Source organism: Bison bison, unplaced genomic scaffold, assembly GCF_000754665.1.
Source record: "Bison bison bison isolate TAMUID 2011002044 unplaced genomic scaffold, Bison_UMD1.0 scf7180017864210, whole genome shotgun sequence".
Classification (NCBI taxonomy): domain Eukaryota; kingdom Metazoa; phylum Chordata; class Mammalia; order Artiodactyla; family Bovidae; genus Bison; species Bison bison.
In genome coordinates this window covers 711,315-717,501 of record NW_011494782.1, presented here as the reverse complement: position 1 = coordinate 717,501, position 6,187 = coordinate 711,315, and positions in this window count along the sequence as shown.

The window sequence follows — 6,187 nt, the reverse complement described above, 5'->3', positions numbered from 1 at the left end:
CCGTGGATTGGCATGTCAGGCACTTAAAGGGGCTCCTTGGCTGGAGTTCTACTCTGTAGTTCAGTGTTAGGCATTTAATGGGCCAGCCTCTCTATTGTTCAGCTGCTGACACTGACGCATGGAGGGAGAGAGGCTATGGTGATGGCACCACCCCCTCCTGACTCAGCAGTATCACCTTCCCTCCTTGGCTGCCTGGCTTTCCTCCACCAGCATTTCCCACCACAATCTTCTCCCTCACATCCCCTCAATCCATCTCTTCACAGTCAACAGCAGCCCTTGCCCTGGGATTGCTCCACAATTCCTAAACTCCAGCTCCCAACTGTTGCACCTTCCAGGGGATCTGCTTCCCTGTCTGGGGTATGTATGGCTGCAGCAAGGACTGTCTGATTCTCATTCCATTTACGCTGCCACAGATCAGCTGTTTCACTCTCAGCCTAAAATGTTTCTCCTCTCACTCAGACAGTAGCCCGATGTGGGGATTGGACCCCTGCTTCAGTTCCCCCACTGTCCGAAGGCAGGTCCAGTCCTACTAACACTGCTGTTTTCACCTCTTTATCCAACCAAGTTTTGCATGGTTCTATATATATTTTTTTCTTCCTGTCAGGTACTCGGTCTGCTCTCAGCTGGTGCTCTGCATGCACTTCTGTGTCTGAAGGTGTATTCCTGATGTATCTGTGAAGAGAGATGTACTCCACATCCACCTACTCCTCCACCATCTTGTTCTCCTCCCACTTTTTTTAAAAGAGGAAATCAAATATCCTCAGTTCTTTTAAAAGTTAAGTTAAAATACAATTCCCAAAGTGAGCCAAACTTCAAAAACATAAAGGATAAATGAAGCTAGGAAATGTCACTAAGAGAAGTAAAGCAGGCTGTAATTAATCAATTATTGAATAAATGGAAGGAAACAACATGCATTTTTAAAGCTAGTTTTAATAAAATACATTTAATTGTGTGCACTTTGGAGCCTTCACTAGGCAGTGGAACCAAGAGTTCCATCTGTGTGTAATTTTAAATGAATGCAGATCCTCCCCACTTTCCCCTTTGGCTCCATGGCTAATGAGAAAATGGAAAGTGTTTTGTTCTAAATAGTCTTATTTGAATATAACACTATTGATTTCCTTATGATTCACTCTTCATTTTACTGTCTTGAGAGACAAGAGATCTTACTGAATGAGACATAAAGCTGAAGTCCTAACTAGTTGTGGTCATTAAGCATCACAGGGCACATTTTTCTAGAGAGTAGGATGGTTAGCTTACACCTTGGCCCAGTTCCAACCTAAGTAAGGACAGCCTAGTGACCTAAATTATCTGTATTTCTACAAACAAGAAATAGTTCCCTCTCAAGCTCCATGCCACAAACTACAAAGTTCTGGCTATTTTCTATTAAACTCCTGCCAATTTTCACTGTGAAAATGACTACATTTGAGTTAAATGAATGTGTATTTGAAAATATGAAATCTTACCTTATATGATCATTGATATTCCATAGAGAATTAAGTTAATTGTATTATTATATATAATGCCATATTATAAATATAATAAAGACATAATTTTGAGGCTTCCCAAGTGGTGGTAGTGGTAAAGAATTTGCCTGCCAATTTAGGAGACAAAAGAGATGCAACTTCAACCCCTGTCTCAGGAAGTTCCCCCAGAGGATAGAATGACAACCCACTCCAGTGTTCTTGGAGTTACCTGGAGAAACCCATGGACAGAGAAGTCTGGCAGGATATGATCCCTAGGGTCAGTGGCAAGGAGTTGGACACAGTTGGGTGGCTGAATTGAACTGAAGCAACTTAGCACACACCCGCAAAGACACAATTTAGAAATGTAGTAGAATGTGTATGTTTAGTTTATTTCAGTGAAGGTATACTAAGTAGCTACTAGATAAATATGTTATGCTCCTGCTGCATACTACACAGTAAAAATGCAAACAACTGGTCACTGTCTTCAAGAAGAAAAAGGTATGCTAAATGAGACAGCTAAGTAAATAGGTATTTTCTGTATCACATGGTAAAAGTTACAAAAGTTATAAATAAAGAAAATGAAGAAGACAGTTTCCTAACCCCACAAGGGATAGTTGTGGAAAAGAGGTCATATGAGGTGGTCATATGTTTCATATTTTAGTTTACTTATAAAAATAAGAAGATGAAGAGAAATTAAATGTAGGAAAGGAGCAAAGAGAATTGAATACAGAGGAAATAATATTAGCAAAGTCAGAGAGGATTGATGTGGAATGGGACATGAGATGTTTTATCAGTGGTTGTGTTCTGAGAATAAGTAAACAGAATAGAAACAAAACTATATAAGATTTTATCTGTTTTTTTTCTTGGTGTCTATAGATTATTTGCTTTTACTTTAAAATACGTCTATTCTAAAATATAAGCTCTGCTGCTGCTGCTGCTAAGTCGCTTCAGTCATGTCTGACTCTGTGCGACCCCATAGACGGCAGCCCACGAGGCTCCACGGTCCCTGGGATTCTCCAGGCAAGAAACACTAGAGTGGGTTGCCATTTCCTTCTCCAATGCATGAAAGTGAAAAGTGAAAGTGAAGTCGCTCAGTCGTGTCCGACTCTTCGCGACCCCATGGACTACAGCCCACCAGGCCCTCAGTCCATGGGATTTTCCACTGGAGTGGGGTGTAGCCTCCTCTAACTCCAGAGGAGAAGAAAAGCTGGGTGTCAGATTTGCAGTAAGAGAAGCCTAACAGAGTAAGAAAGTTTATGAGCAATGAAAACTATTAAAGAGGTTTAAGTAGGCAACATGTCAGATTACATGCTAGATTTGTAGTGTAAATAAATTATTTTTTATAATTATGACAATTACAAAAGGATAGTTTTGAAACTGGGAAAACTTCTTCAGTTACAAGGCTAACTATAAATGATAAGATCACAGCTAGTGGGAGAGCCTACTGGTAGAGAGTCGTTACTTTTCCTAGAATATGACCCTAAGTTTTACTAGGGACAAACAAAAACTGAAAAAAAAAAAAAAAAAGCCTGAAAAATGTTTGCTTTTTATGTACTCTAACAGATGATTTGCACCCAGGGGTAGACCAGGATTTTTGGAAAAATCTAAGTGCTGAAGAAATGTTATAGCCCCATATCCTAAAATGCTTTCTAAATTTTGTTGTTGCATATTTCTGTAAATTTTGTATATTTCAGTTTTTTTATTACTGTTTCATCTTTGACAGGTTTTATATAATTATTGGAAAATTCAGAACTGGCTATATTACTATAATATTGCTTACATTTTTGAAAGTGCTTCCAAAAGATTGTATTTTATTTATTTCAACATCAACTATACTGATTAATTCAAATTTGGCCATTTGGGAAATAGCTTCATGGTTTGCAGGGAGGAATCATGAACCAAGAAGCCTTCATCTAACACAATTGCTAATGGAATTGAAAGCAGCAACAATTAATATTATTCTGTATATTGCTTTTTTTTTTTTTTTATGGAACCAAGTACACTGCTCACTTACTGGGAGCAGGTAATGATTACCATTATTCTGCAGAGGTAAATGTTTTCTCTAGGGAAAAATAGCTTATTCATTTTATGCAAAGTTATTACAAAATCAGTTTGCAAGGGCTTCTATAATATATACTAGAGACTGAGTGACTTAAACAATTGAATTTTTTTCCCCACAAATCCAGAGGCTTGATATTCAAGATCAAGGAACCATCAGTGTTGGTTTCTTTTGAGATCTCTTATTCTTGGTGTGCAGATGTGCAGTTTTCTTTGTCTTCATATGGTCCTTTTTATGTTTGTGTCTGGGTTCTAATATCTTTTGCTTATAGGACCACCAGTCATTTTAGAATAAGGACCATCCACATGATTCATCTTACAATAATTACTATTTTAAAGGTCCTATCTCCGAATATAATCAAATTTAGAGGTACCAGGGAGTAGGATTTCAACAGGTGAATTTGGAGGGAAAACACAACCCAGTCTATGTTGCTGTTGTTGTTGTTCAGTCGCCAAGTCATGTCCGACTCTGTGACCCCATGGACTGCAGCATGCCAGGTTTCTCTGTCCCTCACCATCTCCCAGAGTTTCCCCAAGTTAATGTCCATCGAATTGGTGATGCTATCCAACTGTTTTATCCTCTGTCAAACTCTTCTTCTGCCTCCAATCTCTCTCAGCATCAGGGTCTTTTCCAATGAGTCAGCTCTTCATATCAGGTGGCCAAAGTATTGGAGTTTCAGTTTCAGTATCAGTCCTTCCGATGAATATTCAGGGTTGATTTTCTTTAAGATTGACTGGTTTGATCACCTTGCTGTCCAAGGGGCTCTCAAGAGTCTTTGCCAGCACCACAGTTTGAAATCATCAATTCTTCAGTGCTCTGTCTTCTTTATGGTCCAGCTCTCACATCTGTACATGACTACGGGAAAGACCATTCTATATGGAAGTTTGCAAAGAGATGTTTTTATTATTATTATTATTTTTAATATGCTGTCTAGGTTTATCATAGCTTTCCTGCCAAGAAGCAATCTTCTAATTTCATGGCTGCAGTCACCATCTGCAGTGATTGTAGAACTCAAGAAAAGGTAATCTGCCACTGCTTCCATTTGTCTTGTAGTGATAGGATTGGAAATCATGACCTTAGTTTTTTTAATGTTGAGTTTTAAGCCAGCTTTTTCACTCTCTTCTTTTACCCTCATCAAGAGGCTCTTTAGTTCCTCTTAACTTTCTGCCAACCAAATGGTATCATCTGCATATCTGAGGTTGTTGATATGTCTCCTGGCAATCTTGACAGCAGCTTGTAAGTAATCCCACTCAGCATTTTGCTTGATGTCCTCTGCATATGAATTAAATAAACAGGGTAACAATAAACAGTCTTATTATAATCCTTTTCCAATTTTGAACAAAATGCAGCCTATAAAAACATCTAAATACAAAAATATTTTAAAGCTGAATTTAAGCCATGAAAGGCTAACTATTAAGAAAGGTGGCATAAATCATGACTGAGGAAATAATGCTTTATTACATCCATCCATGTAATGTGCTTAAAAGGGTACTTCTGAGAGAAATCTTTCCAACTGTTATTGGAATAGGAAAGATTGTCAAATAATTGACACATAGGAGCTGATCCAAAAATACAACAGAGTGAAAACTAATGAAGGAAAAAAAGTATGGAAGAAAAAATTCAAGAAAAACATATCTACTTGTGATATGATATCAAAACAGGAAATTATGGGATTCTGGAGACAGACAGACATGAACAGAGATAGGATAGGTGCTGGAAAGCTAAGAACTTGTGGTTTATTTGTGATGCAGAGGAGAACTTGATCAGACAAATAGGAAGAGAAATGATTCCTTATTGTAAGATCCTGGAAAGCCTGAATTAAATGGGCCGGGATGGGAGGGAGGATGTAAAAAATAAAGTCAGTGCAAAGAGCTGACTGATAACAGCTCTGTATATGATGATATGATGAATTAGAAAGAATAGCTGACTATGAAGCATTGCTTTGGATATGCCCATAATATTTACTAAATATTGAATATTATTATGTACCAAGGACCAGACTGAATAGTTTATAACCATTATTTTTATCTAATTTCCACAGCAACTCTGACACTTGGTGATTTACTCTTGATCACAAATCAAGTAAGGAGCAAAGCTTGCATTGAAGTCCTGGCTCATCTTCTCCAAGGTCCATGGTCTTCATAACTACACTCTACTGGTCACCAGGGGCAAGAGCTACAAAAGTGGACTTGAACCTTTTCTGGGAGAGGAGAATAAAGATCAAAAACAAGAGACAAAAAACCAAATTATGCTTAGCATCTAACTTAGACTAATCCACTTAATTCTCACTGTAGTATAGAAATGAGACTATCACTACACGTTTCAAAGATGTAAAAATAGATGCACAAAACAGTAAAAGAAAAAAACAAACAAAAAACTTGTCAAAGGACAAATACACTTCTTCACATCAGGTGGCCGAAGTACTGGAGTTTCAGCTGTAGCATCATTCCCTCTAAAGAAATCCCAGGGCTGATCTCCTTCAGAATGGACTGGTTGGATCTCCTTGCAGTCCAAGGGACTCTCAAGAGTCTTCTCCAACACCACAGTTCAAAAGCATCAATTCTTCGGTCCTCAGCCTTCTTCACAGTCCAACTCTCACATCCATACATGACCACAGGAAAAACCATAGCCTTGACTAGACGAAACTTTGTTGGCAAAGTAATGT